Consider the following 15938-nt stretch of genomic DNA (forward strand, 5'->3'; position numbering starts at 1 on the left):
TGTGTGTGACATCACGGCATGTGACAGCGCCCGTGGTATCACAGGAAGTGACATCACAAGATGTGAAAGCAGATCCTAAGACCTCACAGATGTGTTTAGCAGGTCTATCAGAAGTACATTTGAGGCATTACAATATTTAACAAATTCGATTTTGCATTGAGGATGTGCCATAAAAGGTGACGCAAAATCTGGGCCTCTATTTATACATTCACTTTTTAAAACCTGCCACAAAGAGATTGGAAACAGGAGAAACATGGCAGGAAATCTGTTCTGCTTAATTGGTTGCAAAGTTTGCATTTTAAAATACCTTATGGGGTTAAGGCACCTGCTGCAGAGATTTTGTGTGCCAAATAAATCTTAAGGACTAATATTAATGTTAAGATAACTCTGAAGGTTAACAAATTTGCTGGAGAGATCTGTGTTTTATTTAGTCTTAGTTTTGAGTCAAAGTAGCACAGAGTGTTACTATGTCTCATACAAAGCACATCATGTAACATGCAAATGACAGTTTTTTTATTTTATGTAAACAGATGAAGTGGGTTACTGCTTTTAACAAAAAGATCCTTTTGTGACTTGCAGTTCATAAACTGTTACTTTCTTGTGTAATACATCCTGCACATTGATTTACACAATTGTCAATGTATAGTGTGTCTGTGTGTTGTAAACCACTCTGACACCCTACATTAGGATGAGTAGCACTATAAAAGAAAATAGTGGTATTTAAATTATTTGTGTAAAATACTGCGGCAGACCAACATACATGACATTCCTACAGCGCATGCATCCTTCTTATATGAAGGGACTGAACAAAGTCAAAAGAGTGTCTATCTTAAGTACCTGTGAAGTGAGAATCGTGTACCTTTTATTACCCCTCCATTGCATCTAGGTGTGAGGCTCCTGATAACTCTTAGCCAGGATACTGCAACAAAAGGAGGCCTAATAGCCCCTTAACTTCGGCCTTTGTTATGGCCCAGCTGGAATTTGATAATTCCCCCACCCCCGTCTGCATGTTGATGCGAGGAACCAAAGCAGACAATGCAGGGCTTGAAAAATCTACTCGGCCACTTGCTATGGCGAGTCTTATTTGATCAGGTCAAGCTATTTTTAGGACTTACTCACCCCTTCTGGCTAGTTGACAAAGAACAGGTGTTTTGTTCAGTTGAAAAGTGGAGGGGCAATAAAAGATGCCTTTAAATCTTGTTCTTATGTCACATTTTCTCTGTGTTCACGGACAGATATCAAAAGTCAACCAGTCTTAAAATTATTTTTCCTTCTGACTGCAGAGTGCCAGGACTTAGTAAGCTGAACTATGTGACTTGCTGTTTAGAGTGTAAAATAAAAGGATATAGGGTTTTAGGTTTTTCCTAACACACAACATTTAAATGACTAAGTCAACTTTGCAAACATTTCAAAATATATTTCAGTAGCTGTGAAAGCCCCTATTTTTATATTTCTGTTGATGAAAAAATATTTTAATAGGACGAAAACAAATCAGAATACTTTATATGGTGATATGCAAAGGATATGTTTCTGAAACCGAATTTTCACAGATTGTTAACCCTATATAGTTTTATAAGTGAAGCTGCACGTTCATGGAATGGTTTTTGGACATTTCTTGGAAATTTTGCTTGTGTAGATGACAATATGCTACCACATCATGGTTTAGTAATATATTTATTAAAAGTGAGTGTTTAAACAAACTGAGAAACACTACTGCCCTGTTGGCAATGTTGTTATTAAACTAAAAGAAGTCATGGGACATGTGTCCCCTATATGTGGGCTAGATTCTTGTGATACATGCAGCAAACTTTAGTCTACTTAAACAACAGAGGTTTTTTTGTACTGCAGAAATACTGAGCTCACATATTTGAAGGGGCAATCATATGTGAGACTCTGTAAACTATTTGCCTTGGATCACACAATTTGAGATGCGTTCACTGGTCAAGTACATTACAGTTAGGTTGAGTAGATTATTTAAATTACTCGACCTGCAGGTCCAGTACAAAAAAATAAGATTTTTCGAGGCCTGCAATGTGCAGGCGCTGCTGAATGTGTTCCGGTGCCTGGAAATTACACCTGAACAAGTTCAGCATATTTCTGTGGGGCCAATCACTTGGGAGGGTAGACGGTGGTCTACCCGTGTGTACCCTCGACTTGTGACTTGTAAGCATGGACATCATTTAGGGGTCACCAGGCACGCAACTGTGAACCCTGGCTTGGCCCTAGTGACCCATGGCACTATGTTTGTGACCCTTTACCTCAGAGGTGGCAAAATCAGTGCCAGGAACACAGGGGACAGCTCGTCCGTACAGATGTTAATTGAGGACCTGCTTTCCTTGTTTTCTGTCATTCTTTTATTACACTCAGAGTGAATAATTGAATATCATTCATTACTAGTGTAATACAAAATGGAGTGCCATTAGCTGGAATACGGCCCTCCCTGGGACCTGAGATAATCAAAAAATTATTTTAAATATATGATAATTTTGATGCAGGTGAGAGTGTGTTTATGTGAGAGGGTGTGTGTATGTGTGAATGTCTGTGTATGCATAAGTGAGTGTGCATGAGTAAGATTAAAGGTCAAGTAGCGTGTGATGTCACTTTGCTACCCCTTGGTGAATTGATGCCCATTCTTGCAAGAGAGGGATGTGTGAGAGAAGAGAAGGCGATGTGACAGAGGGCAAAATAAGGGCATGGTTAGGATGAAGAGGGAGACGAAAAATGAGGGAACGGTGTGGTGAGGGTCATAAAATAAGAGTAAAAGGGAGGGGCGTGCCAGGGAGGGGCTTTATGCCCTGACTTCGTGTAGCAATATTCCTTATACCAAGTGCTCCCAGTAACGGCTGCCACTGAACAGTGGTGGCGGGGTGGATAAAAAATTAAATAAAAGAAAAAAAAACACGTCTTTCCTATGGAGATGGGTTAATTTCCTCTGTCCTCGTCCGGGAAGCGCACAGGCTCCCAGATTCCCCTCAGCCAATCATGACGCTGCTGTGAATGGTGTGAGCAGCCTGGTTCGGCGCTCACAGAGGGAGAGGCACCCTATGCACTTTTTCTTCCCGGCTGTGCCAAAACGGCTGGGAGAAGAAATGCAAAGTGCGCATGTCTGTTTGGCCATCCCAACAAGACTGTCCAAACAGACAAGCTCACTTATGGTGCACGAACCATTCGTCCCTCTAGCGCGCTCCAGGCCTGCCTCACCCTAACCTGGCTCAGCTGAAACATAAAATTACAATAACGCTTTGTTATTTCCATATTATATTTCCTTCCCCTTCTGCTGAAAGCAGTGGGGAGACGATCCTCCTCCTTAGCAGAGGAGCCGCCCCTGAGTGCTTCTTTTACTCGTGGCAAGCACTAAATCTGGTTTAGTCTTTGCCGAGTGGCAAGCCACCATACCAGCCTTTCAAGAATTAGAAACCATTGACAAAGCCAATTTGTCTGGACTTGACACGCCGATGTTTTTAGTTATTTATTTTCAAATATATGCGATAGACATTAAAAGTGTAAAATGAAAAAACTGAAAATGTCTTTGCTTGTATGTGGTGTGCATGTGTTTGAAAAAAGAAAGAAAAGTAAGTTAACAATGACCTTTTGCAAAAATAAGTACAAATCACATGAAATTCAAGAAGAAATTAAAGTGGAGGCGGTCCCTTAATCCTGGCACTGAAGTGCACTTCCTTTTAGGTGGATGTGCACATGCGCAAGAGAAAAATGTCGTCACAGTGAAGCAAGCCTGTTGTATAAGTGGGTTAAATCACTGCACCTTGCTGCAGGCTGCTGTGGGTAAAATGAATTATGAATGACATTTGAACAGCGCAATGAATGAAGAGGGATGGCTGAAAGCGCCTCTAGGCATATATCTATGTATTTACATTATGATTTGTTTTTTTGGAAAGCATGAGACTGTTGAAACCTAAAGCTGTTTCTATGTCAGACTCAAAAACAAAACTGAATCCCCTTCAACAATTTATATTAATCTCCCTTCCCTGGGCCTCATCTCATCTGATTTTGGTTCACGGAACACTGCTGAAGTACTTAGGGTTAGGGGAGGGGTTTATCCAGGATGTGCAGGGAGGAGGGGGCGGGAAGTTTATGCAGGGTCAAGGTGTGCCAGAGGTGTGAGCCCAACACTCTGGACCAGCACACCCCTACGCCTCACAAGATTATCTCGCCTGAGGTATTCGATCAAGTTGCCCAATATTGAGCTGCGATCTGGGGTTTAGTGATAGTGAAGCTGTGACGTCATGGTCCCTATGCCCGCATGCTACTGAAATTGCGACACAGAGTCAGGATATTGTAGGTGTCTAGAGAAAGGGCACATGCCCCCAGCTCCCTCATATTAGCAGTGTCATCTGACTGGTGATGCTTGTGTTGGTTTGGTGTGGTGACTAAAGAGACAGCCCTATGGGAGGTGGCAGCACTGCCACGTGTCCTTAACCCCTTCGCTGCCAGGCCTGTTCCCACTCAGGTGCCAGGCATTGTTTTGGCTGTTTGGGGCAGTTCGCGCTTAGGCCCTCATAACTTATTGTCCACATAAGCTACCCATGCCAAATTTGTGTCCTTTCTTTCCTACAGCGTAGGGATTCTAGAGGTACCCAGACTTGTGGGTTCCCCCGAAGGAGACCAAGAAATTAGCCAAAATATAGCAAAAATGTCATTTAAAAAAAAGAAAATTGGAAATAAGGGCTGCAGAAGAAGGCTTGTGGTTTTGTCCCTGACAATTGCATCAACAAAGGGTTTGTGGTGCTAAAATCACCATCGTCCCAGCTTTCAGGAACAGGCTGACTTGAATCAGAAAACCACAGTTTTCAGCATAATTTTGGCATTTTACTTGGACATACCCCATTTTTATTATTTGTTGTGCTTTCAGCCTCCTTCCAGTTAGTGACAGAAATGGGTGTGAAACCAATGCTGGATCCCAGAAAGCGAAACATTTCTGAATAGTAGACAAAATTCTGAATTCAGCAAGGGGTAATTTGTGTAGATCCTACAAGGGTTTCCTACAGAAAATAGTAGCTGAAACCAAAAAATATTGAAATTGAGGTGAGAAAAACAGCAATTTTTCTCCTCGTTTTACTCTGTAACTTTTTCCTGCAATGTCAGATTTTTGAAAGCAATAAACTGCTACGTCTGCTGGACTCTTCTGGTTGTGGAGATATATAGGGCTTGTAGGTTCATCAAGAACCCTAGGTACCCAGAGCCAATAAATGAGCTGCACCTTGCAATGGGTTTTCATTCTATACCGGGTATACAGCAATTAATTTGCTGAAATATAAAGAGTGAAAAATAGGTATCAAGAAAACCTTTGTATTTCAAAAAACGGGTACAAGATAAGGTGTTGAGAAGCAGTGGTTATTTGCACATCTCTGAATTCCGGGGTGCCCATACTAGCATGTGTTTTACAGGGAATTTCTCAAATAGACGTCTTTTTTACACACTGTCTTACATTTGGAAGGAAAAAATGTAAAGAAATACAAGGGACAATAACACTTGTTTTGCTATTCTGTGTTCCCCTAAGTCTCCCGATAAAAATGGTATCCTACTTGCGTGGGTAGGCCTAATGCTTGTGACAGGAAACGCAACATGGACGCATCACATTTTTACTTTGAAATCTGATGTGTTTTGGCCTCTAGCTCAGCCTGCACGAAGGGAAACCTACCAAATCTGCGCATTTTTGAAAACTAGACACCTAGGGAAATCCAAGATGGGATGACATGTGGGGCTCTCACCAGGTTCTATTACCCAGAATCCTTTGCAAACCTCAAAATGTGGCCAAAAAATCACTTTTTCCTCTGATTTCGGTGACAGAAAGTTCTGGAATTTGAGGGGAGCCACACATTTCCTTCCACCCAGCATTTCCCCAAGTCTCCCGATAAAAATAGTACCTCACTTGTGTGGGTAGGCCTAGTGCCCACGAAAGGAAATGCCCCAAAACACTATCTGGACACATCAAAATTATCAAATACAAAACTACCTGTTTTTGCGGGGGCACTTGCGTTTTTGGTCCTGGGTTCAGCAGCTATCTAGGGAAACCTACCAAACGCAGACATTTCTGAAAACTAGACACCCGAGGGAGCCCAGGGAGGTGTGACTTGTGTGGATCCCCCAATGTTTTTTGACCCAGAATCCTCAGCAAACCTCAAATTTAGCTAAAACAAATCACATTTTTCCCACATTTCTGTGTTGGATCACCGCACCGGGACAAATTTCCTACCACCCAACGTTTCCCTCAGTCTCCTGGTAAAAATGATACCTCACTTGTGTAGGTGGGCCAAGTGCCTGTGACAGGGAAGAGCCAAAAACATGTCAAAATTGAGGGGGAACAGAAGCGGGTCCAAAAGGGCAGTTTGAAAAAAACATTTTTAGGCTGACAAGTGCAGCAGAATTGTTATCGGTATAGATGAGACAATGCTGGGTGGTAGGAATTTTGTGGATTTCTGCAGATTCCGGAAGGTTCCATCACAAAAATGAGGGAAAAATGTGTGATTTCCAGCAAAGTTGGAGGTTTGCAGGGCATTTTGGGTAAGAAAATGGTGCGGGTGCACGTGAAGCACACCACCCTGGAATCACCCAGATATTTAGTTTTCAGATGTGTTAAGGTCTTGTGGATTTTTGTACATGACAGCGTCCCAAAGTCCAAAAAGTGCCATTCCAAGTGAGACGATTTTGAGAGTTAGCCAAGCTCTCATGGTGCAAATGTAAAACCAAAACCCAAAATAATCAAATGTCCTCTTGCTTGCCGTGGGATAAGATGTTTTAGTGTGAGGGGGAGAGCTAAAAGACTGTTACCCTTCCAGTTGGGGTGGGGGCATAACCAGGCCCATACTGGTTGGTAGCCACCACCCCACATTTTTTTTTTTAATTCCCTGTCATCTAGTAGACTTTCTGCCCATTCGGGTGTGGATAAGGGGTAATTGTCCCATCTGCCCACTGGTGGGCAGAACAACTTTTGCCCCATTTTTTGGGGGTGAGGGTATGGCCATACCCCCACCCTCTTATTTTGAAAAAAAAATCTTCCCTGGTCTCTGGTGGGCTTTTTGCCCCCCTTTGGGGCAGACAGGGCTTCCATAAATAGGCCGATCTTCCCCCAAGGGGGGCAGATATGGCCAACAGTAATGTGCCCCCATGGGGAGTGACTCTTGCCCAAGGGGCTGCCCCCCCCACACAAAACACAAACATACACACACACCAATCCCCGGTGCCTAGTGGTTTCTGCCCCTCCCGGGGGCAGATCCGCCTAATAAAAATAGGCCGATCTGCCCCCAAGAGGGCAGAAATGGCCTAAAATAAATGTGCCCCCCAGGGGAACGACCCTTGCCTAAGGGGTCGCTCCTCTTGCGTGAAATTGACACAAAAAAATTAAAATCCCTGGTGTCTAGTGGTTTCTGATCCCCTTGGGGGCAGAAATGGCCTAAATACAATTTGCCCCCCAGGGGAGCGACCCTTGCCTAAGGGATCGCTCCCCACATATAAAAAAATTAAAACAAAAAAAAGAATTATCCCTGGTGTCTAGGGGGTTTCTGCCCCCTTTGGGGGCAGATCGGCCTAATTATATGAGGCCGATCTGCCCTCAGGGGGGGCATAAATGGCCTACAAATACTTTGGCCCCCTGGGGAGGGGCCCTTGCCCAAGGGGCCGCTCCCCTTATGAGTAAGTATCACACAAAAAATTCCCTGGTGTCTAGTGGGCATTTCTGCTGCCCATCTCATCGCGATCGGGCAGCAGAAATGCTTGCAGAGACATGAAAGGAAAGGAAAGACCTTTCATTTCCTTTCATGCCTCTGACTGCCTCCTCCTCCCGAGCGGAAGACAAATGCTGAGCATTTCTCTTCCGCATCGCGCTGGAAACATGCTTCCAACGCAATGGGAGGTGGCCTCTGATGAGGTCAGCAAGCGATCGCGTGCTGACATAATCAGAATTCACTGGGGGGGTTGAGGCGGGTCGGGATTGGAAGGGGAAGCGATTCCCCTTCCAGCCCTGCCCTGGGGGGTTGGCGGGGTCCTCGGGGGGAGCGCCAGCGCTGGCGCTTCCCCCGAGTGCCTATACCAAGACGTAGAGGTTACGTCCGTGGCGCCTCAGCGCCACGCCACCGGACGTAACCACTACGTCCTTGGCAGGGAAGGGGTTAAGGCACTAAGGAGCAGATTGAAGGCAGCTCTAAGATGGCCTTTTCCCTGTGCCATATTTACAAAGTTGCGCCACTTTGTAACCCCTTGTGCCAGGCATAATGTATACAAGAAGGGCATTCCCCTTTAGGCTGAAAAAACTAAAAGATTTCTTTGTGCCATTTTAGCAGCATTTTTAACGCCTGCACAGAGCAGGCGTTGAAAGGAGACTCCCATTGTTTTCAATGGGCCTCAATGTGCTTTGCAGGATTAGCGTCAACATTTTTGGTGCTAATTTTGCAAAGTGCCAAACTAGCATCAAACATTTTGACGCTAGTTCCTTAACTACCGCCATGGTGTGCCATATGTTAAATGCAGCGCACACATGGTGGTGTAAGGGGGGAGCTAAGGGGCACGAGAAAAGTGGCGCTGCATTGCATACAGCGACACTTTTCTTAAATCCAGCCCATAATTCCTCCCAAATCCCAAAAGGAAAGTCTAAGAGTCCAGCAGTGGAAAAGGGATGGAAACAAAAAGGATACCAATGTGAGCCAATCCACAGAACAGCAATAGACACCGGAACCAATGATGCCAGCTGCAACAGGACAGCGTGTCTTCATTTCATAATTGAATCTGATGCAAGTCAGGGCACGAACACTAATGCATGGAACTCCAGGACCTCTTGATGACTTCACAACAGGATCAAGTCTGTAGAATACAGAGATGGTCCATCATTTGGGGGCTCGGAGCAGTCCAAAGTTCAAACAGTGTATCAGGAACATGTGGGATTCCATTATGAAGCTTTCTATTGCTGTGCTGCCTGACAGAGGGACTTGGAAACTTGTCAACAGGCTTCAAAGGTTCTCCTCTGGGCCATGTCTAAATCCGGCATTTTTCAGTGGTGCAGTTTTGTTGGAGGCTGGCCCTCTAGGTAGTGTGCAAAGCTTGGTACACTGAGCAGGGGGTCCAGGCAACCACACGTTGGTTTACAGAGGTAAAAACTAAATCACCTGATGCTCTAATTTTTAAGGTAGCTTGGTCGAGCAGTTAGGCCAATCTTGGAGAAGTGCAGAGTACATTGATCCTGGTCGCAAACTTGAGATGCTGGGTCGATGCATCAGTGGATGTGTCAACGTAATTTCCACAGTCAAGGGATGCGTTGATTTTTCAATCAAGTTGATGGCAATGCATTGGTTTCTGAAGATGAGCATGGAAGCCGTCATGCATTGATTCTGAAGCTGATGCGCCAGGTTTCTTTATGCAGTCGAAGGGATGCGTCAATCTTCTTTCAGCAATGTCGGCGATGTGGTAGTTTCAGTGTTGCATCAATTGCTGATGCCCTGGGTGACACTTCTAGCAGGCAGGGGATGCATCTGTCAATGCATTGGTTCCCGGGGTACTGCTCAGGTCCCAAATGCGTTGCGTCGGTTTTTACTCCTGCAGCAGAGTTGATGCATCGATTGCCTCTTTCAGCAGGCAGGAGATGCGTCGATTTAGCTGGTGCAGGTATCTGGGTCCACTTACAGTGAAACAGGAGCAGGGGTAAAGACTTTGATATCCCTGAGTTTCTAGCAACAGGAGCCAAGCCAACAAGTCCTTTGGTATCACTTTGTGGTGCAAGGCAGAGTGCATCTCTCCCTTAGCAAGGTCAGAGAGCAGTAGGCAGCAGGGCAACACAGCAGAAAAGAGGTCCTTCTAAGTCAGCAGTCCAGCAGACAGTCCGATGCAGCAGAGCAGTTCTTCCATCAAAGTCCAGTTGTAGGCCTAAAAGTGTGTGATGTGCTGGAGTCAGAGACTCAGCACTTATACACAAATGTGAAGGGGGTGAATTCAAAGAAGTGCATAAGTATTCTTCCTTCCTCAGTCCTGGCTCCAGCCTATTAGAAGGAGGCAATTAGCCCTTTGTGTGGGACCAGACATTGCCTATTTAGATGTAAATGTCAGCCCCTCCTGACTTTCCTGCCCAGGAAGAGCCATCAAGATGCAGATAAATGCAGACAAGCACATCTAACCTTCCTGTGTTTATGGTTCTCTACAGGGAATGCACCCCAGACGTATATTGGAGAGAGGCTGCAGGCACACAGAGCTGTAACAACAGAGAAATACCCACTTACTAAAAGCCTGGCTGATGAAGGGTGATATCCTAAAACCGGCCCTAGGATGCTTGTTTCCAGTCCAGAAAGGAGCTGGCCTGGCAGTTAGGGATGGACTGTTCCCCTGGGGAACAGGGTCAAGACTGATTTGCATATGGCTTGGTCCAACCTGGGGTGGCATGGTGAGCAAAAGAATTGATGGATTAAACCCAGATCTCTGACTGGGGGGTGAATGTTTGATTGGTTTCGCATTCCGTCCATCATTTGTGTTTGTTCACTTACTAAAAGTGGCATTTCTAAAATAGTAATGTTAAATCTGACTTTACCAGTAAACAGGATTTTTCATTACCATTCCAAAGATAGGAAACATGAGACGGATACTCATTTCTAATCAGGAATTATAACATAAACATGTATTAAGGCATTCCCAATGTTAACCTATGACAGGAATAGGCCTCACAGTAGTGGAAAAATGTTCACTACCAGCACATGCAAAATTTAAAAGTACACTATCTTTTTACCTACACAGCACCCTGCCCTATGGGCTACCTAGGGCCTACCTTAGGGGTGACATATGTGTAATAAAAAGGGGAGTTTAAGGCTTTGCAAGGGGTTTTAAGTGCTAAGTCAAGGTGGCAGTAAAACTGCACAAACGGGCTCTGCAGTGAAACGCCTGACACATGTTTAAAGTGCTACTTAAGTTTAAGTGGGTGGCACAATCAGTGCTGCAGGTCCACTAGAAGCATTTAAGTTACAGGCCCTGGGTATATGGTATACCACTTTACAAAGGACTTACAAGTAAAGTAAATATGCCACTAGTGTATATACCAATGTTGCCATGTTTAGGGGAGAAGCATATGCACTTTAGCACTGGTTAGCATTGGTAAAGTGCTCAGGGTCCCAAGGCCAACAAAACGAATCAGCAAAAATATGAGGCAAGCAGGCAAAACGTTTGGGGGAAGACCACCCTAAGGCTGAGAGGTCTAACAGCTGGTTTTAGACCTCTGGGCACTTTACCCCTTTCAACTAGGAGCTCCCCCTCTAAGCATGGTTAACGTGGCTTATTTCTGATTGCTATATTTAACTGGCCTGTAGGTCCCTAGGGTGTGGTGTAGAAAGTGAAACCAGGGCCTGGAAGTTTATTGTCACTTGTGGACTATAGCAACTATTATGCCTACAGTGGCAGTGCAAACATGGCTACAGGCAGACTGTGTAGCCTGACAGCTGCAGTGCAAACCTGCAATGCGACCTGTCAAAACAGCTCATTTTGGCAGGTAGCTCCATTTAAAATATTATTAGGTCACCGCTATGTATGCCCTGTAGACAACAAGGCAAGGTGCAAGGTAATAAAATGTGTGACTTCGGTGTACAGATTAAAATACTAATACTGTATCTTGAGAATGGGACCAGCTATAAAAATATTTAAACAACTATTTTTAATTGCTATTAAAATCCATTTCAATGGTAAAGTCATATTTTTAAAATACTAAGGAAAGGTAACTCTTAAACAAATTACCTTTTCCCTACTTCACCTTATTGGGTGGTAATTTGCATTACCTCTCCAGCAACTCCCAGCCTGTGCCCAGCCCAGTAAGAGGTGTGAAATTCCTCCTACAAGCACAGAATAGGCTGACCTGAATGGGCAGAGGTGACTCCTGTGAGTTCAATGGAAAATTCATGGGCAGTCTGTTGACACCATAGTGTAAAGTCCTGCTTGACACGTCTACTAGGTCACATGTAACTCTTTGGCGCACTTGAAAAGAAAGACTTCTTTTCCGGGTTTGTTGTGGATGCATTTCCTGCTTCAAAATGGATTTTAGTGTTACGTATGGGATGACACTAATTATTACTATACATAGCCACACCACACTCCAAGTCCAAGTTTAGCGTGGCCAAAGACTTTCGCCAACTTGAAAATACCTGGACACAGGGTATATTGTGCATATTTGCAGGAAGGCAAGTAGGAAATACTTAAAAGTCATTAGGGTTTGGAACTTTTACCCCATTGGTTAAGGGATACCCCAGAGTCGTTCTACACATTAGCTGACTAATTGACTGTCATGGGCGCTTTAATTTTCTTGGTGTGACTTTATTACTCTTTAGGCATTACATAAATACTTTACACATTGTCCTAAGTGAAGTACGTCCACTCTTTGCCATCGATGCCAGGGGTAGAGCTCAGGTTAATTTAGTGACTTTAAAGGTTCACCTTGACAAGACTTGTAATTATCCCTTGAGGTGGGCACTCACCCACCCCAAATAATAATCCAATTTAATAAACTGTGCATCTGTGAGTTGCGTGTACTGAGCATCTTCTGCCTGTACAAGACGTTGATAATTCTTGGCGTGTATGCCATGGTTCGCGAGGCTGCTGATGGTTGGGTCTGAACGGTTGCTCTGGGAAGTGAAGAAGAGAGACTGTTCGCACATGCATGTTCTCTCGCTGAGCCTTTTCCAAAGTGTTGTTGCAGCGCATAGGTGGCCTGCCTGTCATAGGTTTCTGGGTGCACACACAGTCAGCGGTACAAGTTGATTATGGTAGTGGTCTTCTGGCATCATGCATCCGGATCATAGGCCCTATCAAGTTCTTCTTTTCTTTGTGCGAGGGCAGGCTTCTGGTTCACGGGTGTGAGGGTTCTTCAGCTCTTCAGCGCAAGATCGGTCATTCGGTTCACCAACTTGAACTGGCGGTTAACACCCTTTTGTTTTTGGCCAATGGAGCTTCTGGTTGTGTCAGTTTCTTTTCTTTCACCTTCTTTGTGAACAATCCAGGGTTGCTTCTCTGCTTTTGAATATCTTTGTAGTCAGACCAGTGAGACCTCTTGGTATTAGGCTCATTCTTTGTATGGCCAAGACAGGAGCTGATCCTCTCCACTTCTATGCAGAATGAGTCGTGTGGTATCAGGACATGTGTTCCCTCATCAGGGACCTTGTGGAACTCCAGTTCTGTGGACAGAAATATGCAGCAGTGCACAGCTGTGCTTAGAAATGGAAGACGAGCCACAACAGCACTAGTGCACCTGTTTCTGGGGGCCTACTTATGGCTGTGCATGTGTCTCTGCCCAAGACAGCGGAGGGGGTGCAAAGATTAGTGCCTTCTGTGTGGGTAGGGGTGGGAGTATCACCTCATGCTCTCCATTTGTTTAGTAGGAGTGAGCTGACTAATGTTACTCCACCCACTGCACCAGGGACTGTAATGTGTGCAAGAGCGTTTGGGGAGAGTTGCAATAACCTGCTCTCTGCACATGGGCCTGAGTAGCACTGTGGCTGGTAGTATACCTTTATTTGGTTCTTTTCTCTCCAGTGGGGAGAAGGTATAGCTCTTTGAGGACCGTATTCTGTCTCTCCTGCTGACACTTGCAGGAGCAGTGTCTAGAACTGCAGGCGTCTTATCTAGGTGGCAATGTTGAGGACAGGACAGATGGTCTGCGTGAGTGGGCTCCGGCAGGGCTTTGGTGCTGTATTGGGACATCAGGGCACTTGCAGCCCACTGCTTTAGCTTCGGGTGGTAAAGATCGGCTATGTGGGTGAAAGACCTGGTCCTCTTTGCTGTCAAGGCTGTTTTGTGATTCTCCATCTTAAGGCAGCTCTTGATGTGCTGTACGTCTACTCCCCCCATCAACATGGAGACGATCGCAGCAATATTTTGACAGCTGGGATCAGACCCCAAGACATAAAGGACTTGAGAGACAGGTAGGGTCCAGCCTGCCTCATCGTCAATGTGATGTCATGCACCCCCTGTATGTATATGATACTTCTACAGCAGGAACCTAGCCAAAAGGCAGAGGAGCGCTGTGCATGGTCAAAGACAAGCGTAAAGTCAGTGAATAAGAGGAGATGGAGCTGTGTTGAGAATGGTTAATTCTGTGTGATCAAGAGTTCTTTACAGAGAGGGGTCTTCAAGTCTTTCCTAGATTGGTGCATCGGTTGGGCGCTCCTGATGGATACAGGGAGATCCTGGGTGCACAGATGGAAAAGGCCTGCTGCTGTCTTGTTTTATTTTTTACACTTCTTAGTCTGCAGTCTGATAGTGTCCTGGCTACGGGTGTGCTGAGATCCACCAGGGATGGTGAGCTTGCCTGCAGGATAAGTAGGGGTGCTGCTTTAAGCGTGCATGCTAGTGAAAGGATGTCAGGGGCAGGAGTGCTGAAGGTAACTGGAGTGAGGCTCCCTTTTATTAGCAGGGTCACCTGACCTGTGGCACCTGTGTGGGATGGGTGTGGGTGAGTGTAGAGACAACCCACTGAGAGTGGCCTGCACTGTGAAGTGTCCTGAGGACACCACAGAAGCTTCTGTACCTGTTTTGGACCATTGCCCTGCATGCTCTGAAGATGGTCCACTGTGTTTAGAATAGTTTGTTTGCACCGGTATGACCGGCAGTACAGTCCTTCAGTCCCAAGGTGATCTGGTCTGGCTGCCTGGTTCACTCTACCACTGGTGCCATCATCAACATTAACTTTATACATATACATTTCCCAATCAGGGGCCAACTGTTGCTATTTCTGGAGTGGTGTGGATACCCTCTCGTTACTAACTGGTAATATGCATTACCCTTACTCCTGAAAGTCCTTGTCACAGTAATTACTGAAGATGTGACTTCACATCCTTCAGGAGAAAAAAACAGGAAGTAAACAAAGTCCCATCGACCCCTAGCGCTAAACTCTGGCTTCCCATAGGTCACTTCCTGTAAGTTATCAATCGTAGAAGCAAACTGAGGTTTGGGGTGAGTCAAACTCCGGTGGCATAATGTACAAAATAAGGATGGATTGGGATACTGCCTGAGTAGTTGCCAGTGGCTGAGGTTAATTCAAGCACTCCATCCATCACTTTTTGTATGTCATTGAGCTTGGTCCATCTGCACCTCCAGAGCACTCCAGCTTCAGATTCCATCCGTTAGTAGTTCATCCAGTCCAGTTTCTTCCCTTTGCTTTCAGGGATTTGTACGGCCTGCCAGTCCCGTTATAAAACAAACATTGGAAAAGCCAGTAGGTCTTGCCTTTTCAACTACTGCCTTTGCCAAGGCCTTTTGGCAATGGTGTGTAGCATCAGCAAAAAAGAAAGCATAATGATGTGAGCGTATCTTTTCCAGAGATCACGCCATGACACTGTCGGGAGCTGTGTCAATATTTATGTGTTTACATGTGTTATAACCTATGCACATGCATACATGACCACGCATGGACTCTCATGAACTGCTGAAAGAAAAAGCAGTTCCCTGAATGCAAGCAGTGGAAGGATATGTGTTAGACCTGACAGCCTTAGGGTGGTCACCCCTAACTTTTTGCCTGCCTCCCTCCACTTTTTGGACACTGTTTTTGCTGGCTTTTAAACTCTGCGCACTTTATCACTGCTAACCAGTGCTAAAGTGCATATGCTCTCTCCCTTTAAACATGGTAACCTTGGATCATACCTGATTGGACTATTTAATTTACTTATAAGTCCCTAGTAATTTGCACTATATGTGCCTAGGGCCTGTAGATCAAATGCTACCAGTGGGCCTGCAGCACTGGTTGTGCCACCCACTTAAGTAGCCCCTTTACCTTGTCTCAGGCCTGCCATTGCCAGGCCTGTGGGTGCAGTTTCACTGTCACTGCGACTTGGCATTTAAAAGTACTTGCCAAGCCTAAACCTACCCTTTCTCCACATATAAGTCACCCCTAATGTGTGCCCTAGGTAACCCCTAGAGCAGGGTGCTGTGTGGGTGAAAGGCAGGCATGTACCTGTGTAGTTTACATGTCC

At 45.2% G+C, this 15938-nt stretch overlaps 1 protein-coding gene across 1 annotated transcript in view; it reads left to right on the forward strand.

Annotated features, from left to right (window-relative positions):
- Window positions 1-15938, forward strand: part of LOC138283005 (riboflavin transporter 2-like) — a 156040-nt gene that overhangs the window by 57116 nt on the left and 82986 nt on the right. The window lies entirely within an intron of this gene.

Source organism: Pleurodeles waltl, chromosome 2_2 (assembly GCF_031143425.1).
Source record: "Pleurodeles waltl isolate 20211129_DDA chromosome 2_2, aPleWal1.hap1.20221129, whole genome shotgun sequence".
Lineage (NCBI taxonomy): Eukaryota > Metazoa > Chordata > Amphibia > Caudata > Salamandridae > Pleurodeles > Pleurodeles waltl.